The sequence below is a fragment of the Melitaea cinxia genome, chromosome Z (assembly GCF_905220565.1).
Source record: "Melitaea cinxia chromosome Z, ilMelCinx1.1, whole genome shotgun sequence".
NCBI lineage: Eukaryota > Metazoa > Arthropoda > Insecta > Lepidoptera > Nymphalidae > Melitaea > Melitaea cinxia.
In genome coordinates, this window is record NC_059424.1 from 15,508,260 (window position 1) to 15,530,568 (window position 22,309).

Here is a 22,309-nt window from a genome sequence, read left to right on the forward strand (position 1 = left end):
AATTGTGTTTGCAAACGAAAAAAACCGACTTCAATTACATCGACAAGTAATACAACATAGGTAGACGAAAAACTAGTCAGGTAAATACGCATTATCAAAGATTATTCTCCAAAAGTTGTAATCAGGTCTCGATGAAATTTAAGTGTGACCACATGATAAACATCGGCTTTCGATTAAATTAAAAATCATTAAAATCGGTACACCCAGTAAAAAGTTTTGCACATTTTCGAGATATTCCCCTAGATTTCTCTGGGATCCCATCATCAGCTCCTAGTTTCCTTATTATGGTACCATACTTAGTATATCTACTTTCCAACAAAAAAAGAATTTTCAAAATTGGTTCATAATCGACGAAGTTATCCCCGAACATACATTAAATATATATATATATATACAATACAGTCGAATTGAGTAACCTCCTTCTTTTTTTGAAGTCGGTTAAAAACAGACTCCTATTAATTTTGCCCATATGTATTTTTATGTTTATTTCACAGTGTACTCCAAACAACAAACATAAATAGTGGATGTTTTCTACATACTAACACAAATCATACTTCCATACAGTCTAAGTCAGTCTAAACGTTTTAAGTATCCAATCGAATCTTTATGTAATATTCAAGAGAACTGTTTGTGCTATTAGACACCTTCGTATACTAACGGATGAGTACAAATCACTGGAGACTAGGGAAATATTGGAAGACAAAGGACATTATTGATCAAAGCTGGACAGCAATTTGATATCCAGACAGTCCACTTGCATGACTAGTTGCAAATCACTTTGATGTTCACTTGAGACGTTAGATTTTTATTTTGTACATTATTTTCGAATACTTGAAAACAAATAGTATGAATAATTGTGTTTGCAGGCAAACGAAAAAAAAAACGACTTTTATTATATCGACAAGTAATACAACGTAGGTAGACGAAAAAATAGTCAAGTAAATACGCACTATCAAAGATTACTCCAAAAATTGTAATCAGAGCTCGATGAAATATAAATGTGACCACATGATAAACATCGGCTTTCGATTAAATTAAAAATCATCATAATTGGTACACCCAGTAAAAAGTAATGCGGATTTTCGATAGTTTCCCTCGATTTCTCTGGGATCCCATCATCAAATCCTGGTTTCCTTATCACGGTACTAAACTAGGGATATCTCCTTTCCAACAAAAAAGAATTATCAAAATCGGTTCATAAACGACAGAGTTATCCCCGAACATACATAAAAAAATATACGGTCGAATTGAGTCCTCCTCCTTTTTTGAAGTCGGTTAAAAAAGTGTACCTACTCTCTACCTCTAGTAGTAGTTGTTCTAGTAGTGTAGTAGTATTACCTTCAGATGAACGTATGCTTGTTTTCAGACTTAGTTGTATAAAAAATAAATTATATCTAGTTATAAAAAATATTTAAAAAAATTATATTAACAAAATATGAAACATCGTCAATATAGTCAGATCGCCTTTGTAGGTACAATCGTACAAAGGCGATCGGGCTACAAAGGCAAGATTGCCTTTGTACGTTGGATAATCAAAAACTAATTTGAAGGGTCCGTATTGAAAAAATCTTTATAGTACTATTCCTACTCCGTTGAAAACAGTGACTGTTAAAGTTGTAGGTTTTACACGCCATTTCTTAAGTAAATACGCTTTTTTTAATAATTACATAAAATTATACGAACAAAAATAAACATAACATAAAGTATAGAATAAAATCACAAAAAAAAAAAAATATGCCAGTCCTTACATATTATATAATAAAGGACGGACACTACAATTCATCTGGGGGCACGGTAGTGCCCCCGCCAAGACGAGCCAAAAAAAAAAAAAAAAACGAAAAGCACTACCTATCTTTTCTCGAAGTGCTTCGTCGTTTTTTTGAACCATCATAACTTGGGTTTGGATTACACCAGATAAACAAAATTCTCAGGATATGATGTCAATAGTAGATTAATTAAACATATAAAGTTTCAATTGCATAGCTTTTATACTTTAGATTTTATTGATGTCTAAAAAACCCCAATTTCGTCACTCACTGATGATCATCAAAATTCTTAGAGTACTTCCTGAAGTCCCAGAAAGCTGAAATTTGGTATGTAAGCTAGTATTAGTACACAAACAACAAAAAAATTATAAAACTTGGAACTTTTACCCCCCAACCCCTTAAACTAGGGGGTGGAAGTTTGTATGAGACTTCCGCAAATTTTGATGCTAGAGGTCTGAAAATTGATATAGAAACTCCTTGTTACTGCTTGTTATAAATAATAATAAAAAATACACTAAAAAAATCGCTTATTAGTTTATGTCGAAAATTTACATTTTGTAATTTTGGTTTTTAAGTTTTGGCGGAGATCACCGTTTGCATATCAGTTCAAGATAAAATCAAAAACAGCGTTCTTAAACCGAATATGGTGAAGATTAGATGATATTTATGGTATAAAATGGTGTCGGAGGTAAAATGCAACTATAATATTGTCATAAGCAACTTACAAAAAGAAGTGAAATCCCACCAAAAACATTTTCATGTAAAATGTTGCCAAGACGAGATCATATGGCTCGCACTGTCAAAAAGTTATCAGATCTCATGTAGAGCCAAGCTTCTAATTCTACACGCCCTAACTCTACAAGCCCTAACTTCACAAACTCTACACCTTAGTCAAAATATGTGGCTTGGCCGTTTCGCTACCGTCACGTGGGCTTAAGGTGAAAAATTTATTCACTGTTTATTATTCTTCTTTGTATTTTTTCTTTAATAGAACTATTGTATAACAGAATTATTATTCTTCTTTTTATTTTTTCTTTAATAGAACTATTGTATAACAGAAAAGTAATAAACAGTGGATAAATTTTTCACCTTAAGCCCACGTGACGGTAGCGAAACGGCCAAGCCACATATTTTGACTAAGGTGTAGAGTTTGTGAAGTTAGGGCTTGTAGAGTTAGGGCGTGTAGAATTAGAAGCTTGGCTCTACATGAGATCTGATAACTTTTTGACAGTGCGAGCCATATGATCTCGTCTTGGCAACATTTTACATGAAAATGTTTTTGGTGGGATCTATATTTTAAATATCAGACGTTGAAATTATATTATATTATATTTTAAGATTCGCGATTCTAAGCGACATTTAAAACCTAAGGATAAAAGTTAAAAGACACACACACTCACACACAAACATACACATACACGGGAGGACTATCAACTTCGGACGTCGAACATCTAAAAACTTAATAAACCACAGTGAAATTCAAAAAAAATTGTTTCATTATAATAAGTGAAATTCGCGTAAAGATTAGTAAACATTACCTTTAGTGTCAATTCAAACCGAAACTTGGGACCAGAAACATATTAAGTCTTTAAAACAATCAGGTAAGTCATGTTTTCAACATGTCAGTTCTTTTTTCTTTCTTATACTTTCATTATGTTTTAAATCAATACACACCAAAGTGCTACTTGCTCGTACTTTAATCACAGTGTATTTTTGTAAAGTAAACATTTTATTTATTTTTGTTTATACTAAGCCATGTTGTGTATATACACGCATTATTCGTAAACTTATCTTAAACAAGATATGTGTAATTAAAATATATGCTTAATTTTTCCGGTTACATAACTATATTATGCGTTGCAGAAGTGAAAAAAATATTAAATTTTGAAGAGATTGTTTTTGGAATGTAAAATACTTATATATAAATTAATCAATATTTTAGTACAATATTACTCATAATATATTAATATGTACGGGTCGATCAACTATTCTTTCTACATTTTGTAAGGATTAAAAAAAGAGTAAGTAAAAAACAGAGCGAATTTCTTTTACATTTTCTTTCCAGTTTATTAGAATATTTACTAATTATCTTCTGATGTTCATTGATATATTTAGGAATACTATGGCCATCTTTGTTTTTATTTTAGAACTACCAAAAGCCGTAACTTAGTGGATAGAAGTTTTGAAAATAATTTGGGGACACAGTTTTTTCTTTTTTTTAATAGTAAAATTAAACATTAAAAATACTGGAAAATAGGTATTATAGATTGTAATAAAAAAATGTTAATTAATGCGTTTTCATACAATATTTTTAAATTAATGCGTCAATGAATAACTGAACTAGTCATGAGGACAGCAATTATTTGCATGGGAACGAGATCTCGTCAACTAAGTTACCGTTAAAATAATTAAAAATAATTGAATTATGTTAATGAATTGCCGTTTAATATCAATGCTGTATATTCTAAAAACTGTTTATGATATGAAATTTGGTAAATGATTAGTTTTGTGAGTCATACATATATATTAAGTGTAGGCACAATGTTTTTACAAAGAATAGTTGATTGACATATACATATACTCGTAAAGTAAAATACAAATCACGACAGTTATGACTTAATGAGTATAATAGTTTTTAAGACGCATATGTGCGGAATCGTTCTCGATACAAATTTATTATACGTATAAACGCAACACTAATTATATAAAATGTTTTACGTGAAATAAGTACAATTTATTTATTTTCATAAGATCAGACAAAGCGTTTCTACTTTCATTAAAAATAATATAAAATGAAACAATCTTTTCTTAATAGGAGCAAAGAATGTCTTACTGAGAGATTTCAAGGAAATGGTTTCAAAATTATTATAAACGGCTTATAGTCTGTGACTCAAGCTTTCAAGTGGCCATTGTATTTATAAAACTACGGGTTGTAATAAAATTTCATTTAGAAACAATTAATATTAATATTATATTGGACACTTTAAAATACATACATACATCCGTTTATTGAACAATATTTTCCCATTAAAAACTAAATTGAAGTTGTAAAAAAATGTATTATGAGTTCTGTGATTCAGCATAAAAATGATCCTTGATAATTGTGTTTACAGGCAAACGAAGAAAAACGAAACGAAAATAGTCAAGTAAATACGCATTATCAAAGATTACTCCAAAAGTTGTAATCAGATCTGGATGAAATTTAAATGTGACCACATGATAAACATCGGCTTGCGATTAAATAAAAATCATCAAAATCGGTACACCCAGTAAAAAGTTATGCAGATTTTCGAGATTTTCCCCTCGATTTCTCTGGGATCCCATCATCAGATCCTGGTTTCCTTATCATGGTACCAAACTAAAAATATCTTCTTTCCAACAAAAAAAGAATTATCAAAATCGGTTCATATACGACGGAGCTATCCTCGATCAACATAAAAAAATATATATTATACGGTCGAATTGAGTAACCTCCTCCTTTTTTTGAAGTCGGTTAAAAATATAAAAGCACACAATGAAATAAATTTGCAACTGCAATTATTTTTGTACTGAATTGATGTCAAGTATAACGAACGTATGAGACCTTTGATCTAAACATGTTATCTGTATGTGTTACAAGTATTTCTTTCTTTATGTGTAAGAGCGGTTGATAGTAATCAGGGCAATGTCAAGTTCATTACGTTAGTAGAATAGAACTCAGTACGAATGGTCGTCACTTATAGGTGTTCCTTTTAGTTCGTTAGTTCGACCCTCTGGGCTCCGTATCAAGAGCTCTTTGGGGATTGCTAAACTCTACCGTACCGTAGCCGTACCGATTCTTAGTCTATTAATGTTTTCGTATTAAAGATTTATTCGCAAAATCAATTACAGAGCTAGGTATTAAATCAAATACATCCTTAGCTTTTAATGAAAAGAAATACACTTATCCACTCTTTATTTTTATTTATTTCTTTATTAAAAAGTGGTATTATCGTATAAAAACTGATATAAGATGATTTCTACAATAGTTTTAGTTAGTTAATTATTTTATAATACAGCTTGTATCGCGAAGTACTGTTTTATTACTAGAAATTCGAGAAAAATAACCAGAATAGGTACTTCCACTCAAAATGCTAATTTAATACCTCAAACACACATAAATAATCAAATTTAATTAGATTTTTATTAAAAAAGTTTTATTGAAGCCTACTTAAGTAAATAAGTATTTGATTGATTGATTTTACTACCAGTAAATAGCTTCAGCCTGTAATATCCCACCGCTTAGCATAGGTCTCTTTCCTCATGTAGAAGAAGGATCAGAGCTTAATCCACCACGCTTCTCCAATGCGGGTTGGCGAATATATTCCCTACTATCAACGATAACGATAACGATCGTTATCAGGTGTACATGATAACAACCAGGACCGACGTCTTAACGTACTCCCCGAGGCACGGCGGGTAGACCCACAAGGACTGCACAAACACCCAAACCACGGCAAACATCTGTATGACCAATACAAATGTTTGTCACGTGCGGGCATCGAGGCCGCAACCGCCAGCGCAATAGCCACAAACCAGTGCTGTGACCGTTGCGCCAACGCGTCGTCATATATAAAATATACACTAACTAAAATTGTCTTGTAGTGAATGTCATCCCAAAATCCTCACATTGTTCAAAGATATATATTCATATTGATTGATTGAAGATTTTGAATGTGAAATCTTATGGCTTCTTCAAGATTATGTTTACGTAAAATTACTTTAATGATCTCATTTGTTTTGTCTAGTTATTTATTTATTTATAGAATCTATCCATTTGACATAACTATATATCAAGCTAAGTTGTCTTTGTATTCAACATTCAATTCTTCTATTATCTTTCATTTTGAGGTGTATTCGTCTGTAGAATGTCGATATCCACAAATAATTAAGAATTTTTTGTTATTGATCTTAGGTAGATCAATCAATTGCGAAAGTTCGTTTGATTAATATCTGGTTGAAAATTTGTCAACAGGCCTATTAATTGTTTGATGCAATCCCACCCACTGATTTTATATCTGGGTTTATCGACTTTTCATAATAGATTGACCGAATAGATAGCTTGTCTCCATTAATGCATCTTTTGTTTGAAACATTCACAGAATTGCAGCTCTCCAGACACTCGAAATGACTTGTAACTCGAGTTTAACGCTCTTGGGGCTTTGGATATACCCACAAATGGGTCGAAGCCTAATAGCCACAAACCAGTGTTGTGACCGTTGCGCCAACGCGTCGTCCAAACCAGTAAATAGATGAAGTGAATATTAGTAACGCAAAAAAAAGCTTATACAAGTATATTTTTAATTAATTGTACGGTATTTTAAAAAAAATCGTTTAAATTTCTTTACTTAGAAGCTAATTTAACAATTATATAATGTTTGCTGTTCATGTATAAATAATTTTAAAAAGTCAACGAAGCTACTGAGATAAATTAACCTAAAAAATAGAATACCTTCCTTGTTAATAATTCGATATCTATTAAGGTACACTTAAGTAGATATAACACAGTTTTAAAATAAATTTAAACGACATAAAAAAGGAGGAGATGATGAATTCGGTTGGTATATTTTTTATGTACGCCGATTACGCCGAGATTTCTGATCCGATTTACGTGATCCTTTTTTTATGTGGAATAGTTCCCATAAAAATTTGATTCAGTTTGACTCAGTAGTTTTTATTTTATGAGCATATTTGTTAACTTAGATGATGTGAATTTTTATGTGTTTTACCTCATAGCTTTTTACTCAAAAGATTTTATTTTGTATTTTAATCAAAGTCGGGTACTCGTCATATAATCCCATTTCAATTAAATGGATTTCTGGCAAAAAAAATTTGAGTTATCTTACATTAAAGCATATTTACTTGACTCTTTTATCGTCTACCTACGTTCTGTTACTTGTCAATGTAATTAAATTCGCTTTTATTTTTTCGTTTGCGAGCAAACACAATTATTGAAATTTTCAATCAAAACATAAAGTATTGTATGTACCATTCCGTATGAAATGTAACATTTCGATTAAAAATAATTTTTCTTACAAGTCATAAGTTACATATCTTCAAACATTCCTTCAAAATAAAATAAAATTACGATTTATTGGACAATTTCTCTTATGTTCTAAGTGGCCGTCTACTGGATTAAGTCTAACACACGCTCAGCTAGCGATATCGTAAGGGTCCCGCTTCATCGAGTACAATTGTCAGTTACATACGTCAATGTCAAGAGCTCATACTATAACTAAAGTAATTAGGGATGTAAAGTCGCAATCCGTAGAACTCGACATATTTGTAAGTATATCATATTGGGCTGTTGGTTCATATGACCTTCCGTTGTAAGACGTCTAAATCTTAAAAACAAACATGAGGCATGACATTATGCGGGAAGTTTCTATACAAACGAACTTATTTATTACGTGTTGCAAGTACCTAATGAATTGCATTATGCCACGTAGTGTTCGAGCTATATCAGGCTTTAAACAAACAAATCATATATACTATATCTCAAAGTGCAAGGGAGTTCAACATAACCGTTTTCTTGCTATGGCTACAACAATAAATCATGGTTTTCGTTTGCTAATCTTTTTGAACACTATTGTCTCAAAACGAACTTTATCTTACACAGTAGTAGTACCTAATACTATTTCTGTGGTATCTCATTTGATAAGAGATATCGATACATCATCCAGTGATTCACTTATCTATAGTTATAGTATTAACATCAATCCAGGTAAAACCGTACATACGAGGTAATACCGTAATATACGAGGTATAGATTACATTCCCGTGAAAGTTATAACTGAGCAAACAAACTCAAATTTTTTTTTTTTTTTTTTTTATGACAAATAGGCAGGCATTTGACCACAATCTCACCCGATGTTAAGTGACGATGCGGTCGAAGGTGGAGCATGTCTGCCTAATAACAGCCTATTCACTCTGGCCTTGAAGGCACCCAGATTGTATCGTTCGGGAAACACAGACGCGGGCAACGAGTTCCATTCCTTAGCTGTGCGCATCAGAAAAGTAGAGCAAAAATGCAGAATTAAATGCAGACGAAAATGTTCTTCAATTTTAAACCACGAAACATTTTTCACCCATCGGAAGTGAGATCAAAATATTTTCTTTATAAGGAGGATGCAAGAAACAGCAAAAAAATTGAGTGAATTAGACAGTGAGTGACTCTCGACGAAGTCGGTAATTAAGGGGTATGGCGTTGAAGGAATGACGGAACGGGGGCCGATTCTCAATTTGCATCTGAATCGATGCCCCGGTCTGTTGCCGACAAAGGAATAATTTACATGCGGAGAAAACAATACATTAATGTACGTAAAATTAAAGTTTTCTTTTTTAATATTATGAGCTGCGTTAAATATAACAGTACGAGATAAAATTATCAATCTGTTTACATTAATTTTGGACTGCAGTAATAGTTGGTAGTTTTCTACTTTGCCAGTGTAAACTAATATTACAGGGTTGAAAAGTTTGTTTATTTGTTATTAAGCGCGCTATTCTCAGGAAGTACTGGGTTAGATAGTCCATTTACCGGGGAAGGCTATAGGCTATTTAATATCAAGTTTCGACCAACAGGAGCTGAGCATTAATAAGAAATGTTACGAAAACGGGAAAAATATTCTTTTTTTGGGAGCTTCCGTTACTTACGATCTGCGTTAAAGAATATCATAGTTTAAAAATAACTCTGCAACAAATTAATAATCACAAAAAATGAAAATGTTATTTAATTGCGTTATTATTAGTTAAGCATACGAATCCTCACGAATGAAAAATACTTCATAAACAAGGCAATTTTATGAATGTTGTATTTTATAGCAATTAGATTGGACGCCTGTTAAAGTCGCCCGACTTGTGCAGTTTTGGTTTAAAAATATTTTAGTACGTTTTTCCTCAAATTAACGCGGGTTTGCCTCAAATTAAAACCGCGAAACACAGCTAATAATTTTTAAACAAGTTACAGGTTTGTTGTGTCTACAATGTGTATGTGTATATATATATACGAAATTGGGATGGTACGATATATCGACACTAACGGTATACTAAAACATTTGACGACAAGCAAAGATCTCTCAATTGATATTGTAGACACGACGAAGATCTATATAAATAGAACGAAATGATGAAGATCTATATAGATATATATTTATAGTTAGGCATATTTGAACGTATATGTAATTTTTAAAAAATCGTACAGATGTTGTAAGTTATCTTGATGTGGGTATATGTATGACATGTTACAAAAGACTTGATGCTCGCCTTGTCCCCCCTCGCAACGCCGCTGCCTCTTACAAACCATAGCTAGATAAAAATAATACCAATGTTTCCGATTTATATTGTTCTGAACCTGACCTTTATGTAGATGATAATATCATGTCGTATTATTAAGCAGATAGCTATTTTTACTTCTTCCTTCACAGTGAAATATAGATTACTTACCTAACGAACACCTCGATTCAATCTTGAAAATGTTTTGGTAGTCATAATCTGACCCGGTTACCGAATCATTTTTGTTTTTGTTTGAAATCACTCTCGTAATAAGGGAAGTATTTTTAAAATAGATCGTTTTGAACGTGATTTTTATAATTTATTGAGATTTTTTCTTATTTAAATAGAGCTTCGTATGATTAAAAAGTATGCTATAGATGCCATATGACTTTAATATAAATTTTTCTTGTCATGATACATGACTACAGTAGTGATAAATTGCTGTACTCATGTATCCTGACAAGGAAAACTCTCTCATTTACAGTAAATTTATTTAACATTTTAAAAGTTCATTTATTATTATAACCATTAATTTTAACATTAAGGTCGACGCAGTTGTCGCCTTCGACTGAATTAAATCCTACTAAGAGCTTATGAGTGTGAAAGAACTAAAAAAAATTATTATATTAAATATTTGTAGGTACATTAAATTATATGCAAATTAGCTTATATGCAAGCAACGGTTATAAGCAAGATGTTTGTTTGGGATACAGACATCGTGTCCAACAATACCTTTCAACTTTTCATAAGCAGCATTCCATTAGGTTACTTTTATTTTCAGAGTTTAACATTTTATGGCGGCTGCAATTATGTATTAATGAATCAGTTTAACAGTGAACTTGCTCTTTACGTTATATTTAATGTTCGACAATTTTTAAAAACAAACAATTCTCTTCAAAGTTAACATAGACTGAAAAAAATTGAATTCACGTATGAAATATTGTGAACATTAGCGTTGAGCAATAACCCTTAACGGCTAAAGTATTCCGAGATCCTTCCTTGCTAACATTTAGTACTACAGTAATATTATAAGTGCAAAAGTTTTTGGGTAGCTTGATATATATTTGAATATTTCTTTATCCTTTCGGACAAAAACTTTTTAGTGATAATGTGATGATCAATGAATGTGATATCAATAGTGACTGAATTCAAAATAGACCAAGTTTGTCCTTCTTACGATTTACTTATAGACATTATTGTATTGTATATTTTAAAATATATTGCCAGCCTATGTATGCTGAGGTTGTATAAGAGTATATTCAGTACTTGTTGGAAGATATATCTACTACAAGCATACGGCACACTTGATGGTACGTGGTTTCCGTAGCCTATAGACGCCAGCAACGCCAGAAGCATCGTAAGCGCGTTCCCGACCCTACCCCCGACCGCCTCCATGAGCTCTGGCAACCTTACTCACCACAGGAACACAATACTACTTGAGAGCAATATTATTTAGCACGTATACTTATCATTGTCAATATCATTGAAGGCATAGCACGAACTGAAAAAAAGTAGTACACTTTAATCAAACTTAGTGAACTAACAATGTAAATCTATACAAGTAAATAAAATTGGAGTGTCTGTTTGTAATATTGAATAACCAAATAGAGTGATTCCAGAGAAAGGTTTCCATGTATAATACATGCACAATATAGTATATATATACCATACCATACCATACCATAGTAGAGAAACACTGATAGTTTTTGCAACCGTGCGAAGCCGGGGCGGGTCGCTAGTAATAAATAAAGTGCTCCTCTAATTATTAGATTTGAGAAGTAGGATTCAAAGATGTTTCGAGGGATTTCAGTAAAAAGTGCTAAGAAGTATCCGCGTATGTCGTGACGGCATTCGTTTTCAGATTGCGTTCACGAATATTGTATGGTTCAAACCGTATAAACGAATTCTTAAAGGTAAACATTATGTCTTAGCTCAGATTAACAATAAGTAAAAGCGTTAAGCTGAGCGTAGTATAGTGTTAAAACAAAAATTATATATGTTTTATTGTTACATTGTTTGAAATATTCATATTGAACAATACATACAATAATTCTAATTAATCACTATAAATTATTAGAATGCATGTAGTTGAATGTTATAAAGCCATATATGAAGTTTTAATACCCACTTGCTTTCAGTTCAAAGTATAAACTACGCTCACAAGGATATTTTGTAAAATTATAATTAGAAGCGGTTCCTTAACAAAAGCACGATATTATCGCCTTAAAATAGTGGAACAATACGTGAAGGTATCAATTTGCAACTTAGCAACAAAAAATTTCAAGTATATTTACATATAAAATGTAATATATATGTAAATAATTATATTACATGTTAAATACAAAAGGTAACTAAATATCTTATTACTTTTTTTTTGTAACAATCATGTAGGTACGCATGAAATGGCGGGAAGAATGTTAGCAGCATTTCCCCGTTGAATCGTAACATTATTTTTTTTTTTGACGAAAAATACACTTTACGACTCTCTTGTCAATATTGAAGGTTATAAGAAATGAAGTTAAATATTTTTAAAAATTTAGCTCAGCTCGAAGTATTCAATTGGAGTATCCAATATCAGAAATTTATTTGGTTTTGAATTTTTTTATGTAAGTTAAAAAGCACAAAGAACAATTTCATATCAAATTTATAAATTTTCACCTATCATAATTATGTTTTATTTTATTCAATAATAAGATTACTAGATAAATTATAAATTATTCATTGAAATTATTATACTACAAAGTAATATTATACAAAAGTTTATTTTCAAGTTTACATACAAAAATTTTAAACCTAAAAAACTTATATAGCTTTCTATGATTAACACAAAAAACGCTGGAAAAATTTTTACTCATGTACTAAAACACACCTTTAGAACACTTTTTTAACACTAATACGAGTAGATTAAAAATATTACAATAGAAATTATACAAAAATAAAAAACCCTTGTCCCCAGGATGTACTTTTGTAGTATTAGAATAACGTTATTTTTTAAGTGGATCCATTGTTTCCATTCGTCTAGTCGCTTTAGCACCAAAATAAAGAAAAAAATTTATAAGGAACTTCGTTCCAAAAACAAATATTAATGAACAAAACAAGTGTTTTGAACCTACTATACATGTATTATTGTAGCCGGCTGATGATAAAATTGTGATTATAGATAAAAGATATACATATAGTATAACCGAATTATAAGATTATTCTTAATAAAGTTGGTAAGAAAAAAAAATATATATATATATATATATATATTTTTAATTTTAGTGAGTCCTTTTACCTGTATAATTGTTTGAGCATCAAGCAAAATCAGCGGCACGAAATTAGATCAATTGAAAGACATTTCAGTCACCTCTTAGGGGTTTTTTCTTTTTTCGGTAAAAAATAAATAATTTTTGTTCCTCTATGGAATGATGTAAAATTTCGTACAGTGCCCTGACTTAAAGTATAAACTCAAATTGTGTCTACTTTGAGTTAAATTTATATTCAGTAGGTTTGTTTCGATGCACAGCCAAATAACAAAAAACTCGCAAGAAATGAAAATAAAATACATTCCTATTAATTAAATATATTAAATTTACATAATTGTTAATGTTACAGTTTTATTATAACATAGTTTCACTTCATGAATGCTATTTAAAGAGCGACTGTAAACAGCTTCAAAGTACTGCTTCAAAGGCAATAAAACTTCAGACTACGAGTGATATAAACTGGGCAATAATTAGTTACACAAGTTTCTTTGTATTATATAGGAATTATAATTAACTATCTGACAAGGAGTAACTTTAAAATGGAAACTACTATCTTTTCATATCATCTTTTAATATATAGATAATCTAAACTCTTCTTGTAAAACTTCCAGTAAAAATTTCAAACTAGGAAATATAGGTATAAATAGGTATAGATAGTAGGAATAGTAGAAACTTGTAGGTATGACTCGTTTTTGTTTAGCTTTATAAGTGTAAACATTGTGTGTATTAAAAAAAAAGCTGAAGTATATTTACATTGACAATACAAAAAAGCAATAATTTTAACTTAATAAGTAATTTTCCAATTACCAGGTTTTTGTAAAGCTTAGGGTCTTAACAGCTGCATCCCGTGACGATTTTGGTGTTCATTCCATTGTATGCCATAAGGAATAGGTATGATTATCATTAACATTAACAAGTAATATGTTTCGAAAAAATCGCAATAAATTGCGGAACTATAGTTGTCCGGAACAATGTAAATAAATACAAAATAATTATCTCGAGGACTAATAACTTTCATATCTAATTTTATAGCCATAATATTTCCTGCATTTCAATTAAAAATTCGAAGCGGCGAAACATCTTTAAACTACAGAGTACACGACCAAATTCCGTTTCAAATAACCTTATGGTGGTTATTTGAACAAATATCTTGCATGTGGAATAAGAAAAGTGTATTGAATGTCTAGACGATAAAATAGAATAATGCATTCGAATGCGACTGTTTCGATTCGTATAAATAATTTCCATTATGCTCATTTCACGTGTTTCAAACGTATGTATAAGTATCGGAATCGGTTGAATATAATAAATACAGGGAAAATGTTGTTACAGTCAATCTGTTGACTTTTTATATTATATTTGCTATAATATATTTTGTTACATGTACTAGTTCGTGTCAACATACTTATTAATAAAAAACACTAAGTAATTTCGTATTCTGTATGTTTTATTAAACAAATTCTAAAATAACTTAATTCAAGAATAAAATTGAAGTATTTAATTGTGCATCAAAATTTTATACGAAAGCTATTTTCATTAAATATTTAAGGAACTCTTGTTATAAAGAGGGAATAATAAATAATAAGCGTCTCACACTCAACGATTCTCAGTAGAATGAACTCCTGTGTAATAAACAATTCGATAAAATTATTAATAAATGGAAAATAAGATATATAACTACAAACATGGACTAATATCAAATAGGCTCAAACACTTAAAAAAAAGCCTAGTATAAGAAAATTAAAAATTATAAACTAAATAACAGTACGGTGAGGAATACAAAAAATATCGATAGTTTTTAAGTAACGTAGCTAAATAGAAAAAATGTTTCTGAATTAAGGTGAGTTAAAAAAATTTAAAAGTGTCTGTAGAAGTAATTGCGTTGTTGGCAGCCCCTGGCTGGTGCAGAAAGCGAGGCAAGTTCGCCGAGTGAATATAAATCAGAGTTTAGCGTTGCTTTGCTGATAAGCGATGTTCACCCAACTGTACTGAAATAACGTGATGACCTCGCCCGCTCGCACTTTCAGCTCGTACTAGAACATTTTTTCTGCTTTTAAACTTTGTTATGGCGCCCAGGAAAACATTAATCATTTTAACTATGCCATTTCAAATAATTCTACTGATATAACTGAAGCATTATTCATTTTTAATTAAATATATGTTTAATTAATAACGAAATTAACGTCAAGTGATTGATCTGTATTAGGTGGCCAGATATATTTTGAAAGGCTTTCTAAGATGGTTATTTTTTTTGTTATCGTTTTTTTTTTCGACTAAAGGCATTTCAATATTTCCCTTCAAATGTTTTTTGTAATAAAATAGTTACTACTCAGGTAAATTATAAATTTTGTTTTTAACTCTTCAGTTGCCGTAATTTTTTTAACACTTTATAGATAATAACGAAAATAGAGAATGAAAGATAGCAAAATACATAAAAAAAGAAGTGTACTACTGTATTACTGAAAACCCAATTGTTTCATAGTTATGCCGAGTTACGGTGACCAAAACCTACATTTGCTGCAATTTACTTTTAGGTAAGAGATCAGAAAAGATAACACGGAATACCTGAAGCATGAAACCGAATACTCTGAAGCATGAAAATAAAATATGCAAGAAATATAAATAATGGGTTAAGGATTCTAGTCGAGCACAGTCATTTCACTATAAACATTTAAAATTTATTTGAGATTATCATAGGATTTTGCCTGTAAGATCCTACTGTTGGTTATATAGGTCTCGTTCGCCATGTAAGAGACATCATAACGTGCTCTCTGAGACATGGTGGGGAGACAAGGACAGACACTCAGACCGGAAATAAATTTTTGCACAAATGCAAATATCCATCCCTAGAGTTTGAGCGCGTATACGTAACACATAGGTACCACTGCCCCTACCAGCTTACAAACAAATCTTGAATAGATTATTCACAGACGCGATTAGACATAGCTCAGTTTACAGATCGTCACACAAATAACACTGAAATTTAAACTCTTTACTTTTCTATGAAAGACGTAAGCTTAAAATATTAAAGTCTTTCGTGTTTTGTAGAAATGTATCAAATGTATTTTCGAATAAATTGGAATTTATTTTACTACCCAAGAATCTAACAAAAGTTAAATTTTCAATAACATACTACAACAATATGATACTATTACGACATGATACTATAACAATGGGACACATCATTTTCTATTAAAAAAATTAACAGCAATCTGTAGAGGAATGAGTCTAACACAGTCCTATCTAATATAAAAATAATTATAATAATGATTGAAAATAACTTTAGTAGAAATATATAATGGAACGGGCTATGCTTGGGGTTTCTCTCAAAGATAGGATTAGAAATGAGACTATCTGCGAGAGAACAAAAGTAACCGACGTTGCCCACAGAATTAGCAAGTTGAAGTGGCAGTGGGCTGGTCATCTGTGTCGCAGGACCGATGGCCGTTGGAGCAGAAGGGTCCTGGAGTGGAGACCGCGTCTTAGCAAACGCAGTGTGGGACGTCCTGCGGCCCGTTGGACCGACGATCTACGTAAAGATTGCGGAAAGCCGGGATGTCTGGCGTGAACTTGGCGAGGCTTATATCCAGCTGTGGACAGCAATAGGCTGAGCTGACTGATATAATGAGTATATTAAATTATTTACCGTTTCTTGTAACAACTTTAACATAGGAAGTCATTAATAAAATAACTTATTTAGTCGAGAAAGGGGCTAAGACAAACATGCTATATTATCTAACGCGCTAAAAGAAAGTTTGAATAAATGAGTAACTCAGATCTAGTATTAATTTCTATAGTGACACCTTTAGTTAGGTTAAACTTAAATTGTTTAGTCATTTTAGGTAGTTGGCACAGATTTAAGAAAAATTACTGTACTAGTTGACCTCGCAAACGTTGTTTTGCTATATGTGATATTAACTCCCCTTAATATCCCCCATTATTATTATTTTATTATTACAACTGTATGAAAAATTGATGTTCTCAGACCTACCCGATAGGCACACTAAATTTCATAAAAATCAGTTCAGCCGTTTCGGAGAAGTATTGTAACTAACATTGTGACACGAGAATTTTATATGTAAGATTTTTTTACTGAGTTTTTTGTTCAATCACTATAAAATATAGCCTATGTCACTCCTGAATAGTGTAACTTTCTGTTAGTGAAAGAATTAATCGGAGATCGATGAACGGAAACTTTACCTCTTTATAATAATAGTCGTTTAATTATAGTTAATATTATAATATTAGTATAGATAAAATTAGTCCAGTCTTAGAAATCAGAAGTGAAAGAGAATTTTATTTTAAAAAAAGAATAACACACGGAGTAACCTGACAAGATTTATTCATTTACATCAACTAAATGTTTGTCGACACAATTACAAGTACGCGTCCTATTAGCACTAGAGAGTACGTCCGTCGCTGCCGCAAGCTCGAAGCAAAGAGAGCGATGCCACCGCATGATGTGACGTGGCGCACGCGGCGTTATTGCCCCGCCCTCCACGTTCCGTCGCACGACGTCACTGAGTAGAGGAGCCGGGTCGTGGGAAAGTTTCTAACACCAGATTATATTAATACATAGAACAACTTAATACTTTTATATGTAACTATCACATTAACGTATAAAATAAAATCTAATATATCTATATATCTAAATATCTTCAATAATATAAGAACAGCGTTAATACGTTAACGGTGTTTTTATATTATTGAAGACTAGCAGTTTATACTTCCTAATAAAAACGATTTTTGAAAAGCTAAATCTCAGAAAGTAAATTGTAACCCTTATGGGATGAATTAAAGGAAATTTTAAGCAAAATCTGATGTTTTATAAAATTAGGGCCTTGCGTGTATTTGTAATATTACAGAAGTTCTGTCTATAAGGAGTAAAAATGTTGAATAAAAGTTTACGTAGGATTGTGTAGGCACTTTTTCTGACATACGATGCAAAAACGCGTGCACACATGAACGTACGCATACACGCACACGCACGTTATTATGTATACCATTTCTTCTTCATTTCATTTTTTTTTTTCTCTCCTGTTAAATATGAAACCGACAGCCATTACGACCTATAAAGATTGTAACTTTTACTCTTGTATTAAAAAATATTTTTAGAAAACTCTTTTCGGTTTTGGTCCTTAGCCTTGCATTTTATTGATTTATTTAAAATGTAAAATACATTAATCAATTCATAAATAGGTACCTATTGAACAAAAACTCATTGAAACGATTACGACACTAGCAGAAGTTTGTAACCGTCTTGACCAGAGATAAAGCTTAATTAATTTACACGTTCATAAACTTGCTCCGTAATTAAGTTGCCGACGACTATCGGCCAGTTTGGGGTAAAGTTGTCGTCAAGTTGACAAAATTAATGGCTTTTACTGAAAATCGTCGCAGCCCAGGGCAACCGTGCGTTGAAGTGACAAAAGTTTGATGTTAAATTACAGCCGCATCATTATATATTCAATTTTAATTCATTTTTATTTCATAGTAGTTTTTAAATTTGCTATGTAAAATATTTTTTTCAATCATTACTTCAACACTTCACAGTACAACTCGCTCGCTTGCATGTCACGTAAAGGTGCCTGTAACGTGGTGTAGGTGTGTAGAATGCCGTGTGTAAGCACGATTATATCTATACTTTGCCACTTTAAAGTTATATTAAAATGCTAAAACGCAAAAAAAAAATCTTTTTATTAAATGTGTAACTATAGGATACCGACGGTCAAAATTGAAAGCTATTATAAAAACCTTCACGTTTTCTTCATCTCAGTTCGTAAATCCCAAGACACTTTCTATTTTAAGGTAGTCGAGTTGTCTTAGTGAATTTTGAAACGTGTTTGAGAAAGTAATCTTTTCCGGTAGTTTTCTAAGAGAATTACGTTGAATCGCAAAAGTCATGTACTATGCCCAATTTAATAACTGAGGTTATCAACATAATTATAAGGGTATATATTCCTTATTACCGATCTTATAATTAAACCATAGTGCATTAACATGTAGACAAAACTCTCTATATCCTACTTACACAACCGACATTTTATTATAAAATACAAGATCAACACGTATCTACTAATTTTGTATCGTTTACTTGCATTTTAATTATAGACTAGTAATTTGTTAAACACTTTTTTTTTATTATAAATCATAATAAACTGAAAATATTGTAAATAAATTAATAACTTAATAATGACTTGGTTGGTAGGGATCCATACCTCAAAAGGAAAAAACGGAACCCTTATAGGACCACTTTATTGTCCGTCTGTCTGTCAAGACCCTTTTTCTCAGGAATGTTTTGAGGTATCAAGCTGAAATTCATATCAAATACCCGGCTTTACTGTCCCTTGGAGCTGCGAAAAAATCAAACTTCTAAGCCAACGAAATAAAAAGATCCAGCCGCTTATACTACAAATTTTCGATACTCGCAAGGGAATCAAAACCTACAGGGTACGGTACCCATGAACTCAAAATCATAAAATTTGGTACGAAGGACAACTTGCCTGCTTATTTTGGGAAACTGGATCCAGGGTTCTTTCAACGGCTATCTGATCTGACCTATCAGATTCAGAGGCTGAAGCACCTCTTTATATTCGGCGGCCTGGGTGGTCACTCCATACCTACCTCAATGCCTCTACTAATTTCGAGATTTTGGTTTTTACAAATTAAGAATATTATTTATAATTTTATTATTTTGCACATTAAGAACAGTTACTTTAAGTGTTTTTTTTTTCGAATTCTTCTGCCAGAACTCACATATTAGACCCTAATATCTGGATTTACAGACTTAGCGATATTACAAAGTTTTAGTTCAAAGTTTTAGTTCCTTAAAACTTTGACTAGGCCTTTATGCCTTATTGCTATAGGAAGAAAAATTTTAAAAAGAATTTGTTAAGTTTTCCTGCTAGTGAGTTGAATATGTACCTACTCAATATAATTTATAAATATTACGTAGAAAAGCAACATAGCAGAGTCGTACGGTACGAAGAACAGCCTCTTTTACTAAAAATCTCTCCTAACAATTTATGAGCAAGGGAGAAAATGGTTTTGTGTAGAATATTTACGATAAATACGACCATGCATAAGCGTATTTCTATAGATCCAAATAAATACCTACATATAGACATACACACCTATCAATTCAAATAAGTTCATTCTGGCCGTATTCTCAAAAGGTACAAGGATTTATTAAATTAACTACGTTGTATTACTTGTCGATGTAATTGAAGTCGGTTTTTTTTCGTTTGGTAGCAAACACAATTTTTTTTGTATTTAGTTTCCTTAGCTGATTAGAAAAATATATTATGCGGCTAAATTACTGATATTTAGTTACTTAAACCTTTTATATTTAATCATATTGTACCACAATGCAAAAAACTTACCTTTAATAAATATTTAGTTAGGTAGACGAAAAAATAGTCAATTAAATACGCATTATCAAAGATTACTCCAAAAGTTGTAATCAGATCTCGATGAATTTTAAATGTGACCACATGATAAACATCGGCTTTCGATTAAATTAAAAATCATCAAAATCGGTACACCCAGTAAAAAGTTATGATTTTCGAGGGTTGATTTCTCTAGGATCCCATCATCAAATCCTGGTTTTCTTATCATGGTACCACACTTAAGATATCTCCTTTCCAACAAAAAAAGAATTATTAAAATCGGTTCATAAATGACGAAGTTATTCCCGAACATACATTAAAATAAATATATATAGACGGTCGAGTGTAATAGCCTCCTCCTTTTTTGAAGTTGGTTAAATAAAACTAATGTCTTGAGATTAAAATAATGAAATTTAATTAGTAAATTCTAAGTCCTATTGAATGTGTATAAAAATTTATTTACCTGAATTAATGAGTTCAAAATATTTTTGGACAACCATTATTAATTGTAAAAAATACTTACTAACCTAGATAGGTTACCTAGGCTACCTGGCTATCTCTTATTTCACATTAGCTAACTTCCTCGGACTAAGAATCAAGCTAACTTCACAACTACAACTGCCCTCTATCAGTATAACTTACAAACAATTTGTTGTAATTTGGTGAACTAGATGTCGCTCCACATCCTAAGTTATAGTCTATTCTTTATGTCAACAAAATATTAATATATTGAGTACATATGGGACCATAAATTATTTTCATTATTTAATGAACAATACTATAAAATAAGATCTTTTTCCTACTATTTTTTTTTCTATTAAAGTTCATATAATAAGGTAATATGAGGAAGTTAAGAAAGATATTTAATTTAAATATTCTTTAACAAACTTTACGATTTTCAAAAACACTTCGTAAATTATGCTATACCTACACATAAACAAGAAAGTATCAAAGATGAGTCATGATAAAATAATTTGTCTTTCTAAACGAAAACAAATGTTGCAAATTTTTATTGTTTATAGTCTGTTAACATCCTCTGTGACTTGTATTCACAGTTCTGCCAGCTGGGCGGTTCCGAGTTTTTCGTATTTATGTTATAATTAAACAAACAGTTTATTATTGCCATTGTGTGCCTACGCAACAAAATGTAAGTAATTTCTTCTTTTAAGCTTAATGCCAAAATATTTATTAATAGAGTTTTACGTGACGAGAACTTTGTTGCGAAAGTAACAGTACTAAATAGAAATTTCGACGCTTAATGTATGCAGTTAACGTGTAAAGCCTATTTAAAAAAACAAAACAAAATATTTGTTAGCTTACATTATATTTAATATAATATAAAAGTAATATTGTATTTTTATTTGTTAATTGCGTTCCTTAAATATGAAAAATATAGACTTAATAATTACAAAACTTAAAACAAATATTTATTCGGGCATAATTTACACACGTCTATTTTATTATAAAATCATGACGAAACCAGTTCTGCATATGAATTATTTTGCGGTTAAAGACAATTTATTTATTATGCAGAAATTATAATAAATTTACCTGAAAATATAACAAACATTTTTATAACTTTTACAAACAGCTTTCTTCACAATTTTACCTTACCAAT

The 22,309-nt window shown here is 31.1% G+C and overlaps 1 long non-coding RNA gene across 1 annotated transcript; it reads right to left on the minus strand.

Moving 5' to 3' along the window:
* Positions 1-17,628: 17,628 nt before the first annotated feature.
* Positions 17,629-21,336, minus strand: LOC123669026. Its single transcript, XR_006745671.1, has 2 exons — positions 21,219-21,336; positions 17,629-17,855 (listed from the first exon to the last, which is right to left on the minus strand). It is a non-coding gene; the product is annotated as an uncharacterized LOC123669026 (long non-coding RNA).
* Between the last annotated feature and the right edge of the window lie 973 nt (positions 21,337-22,309).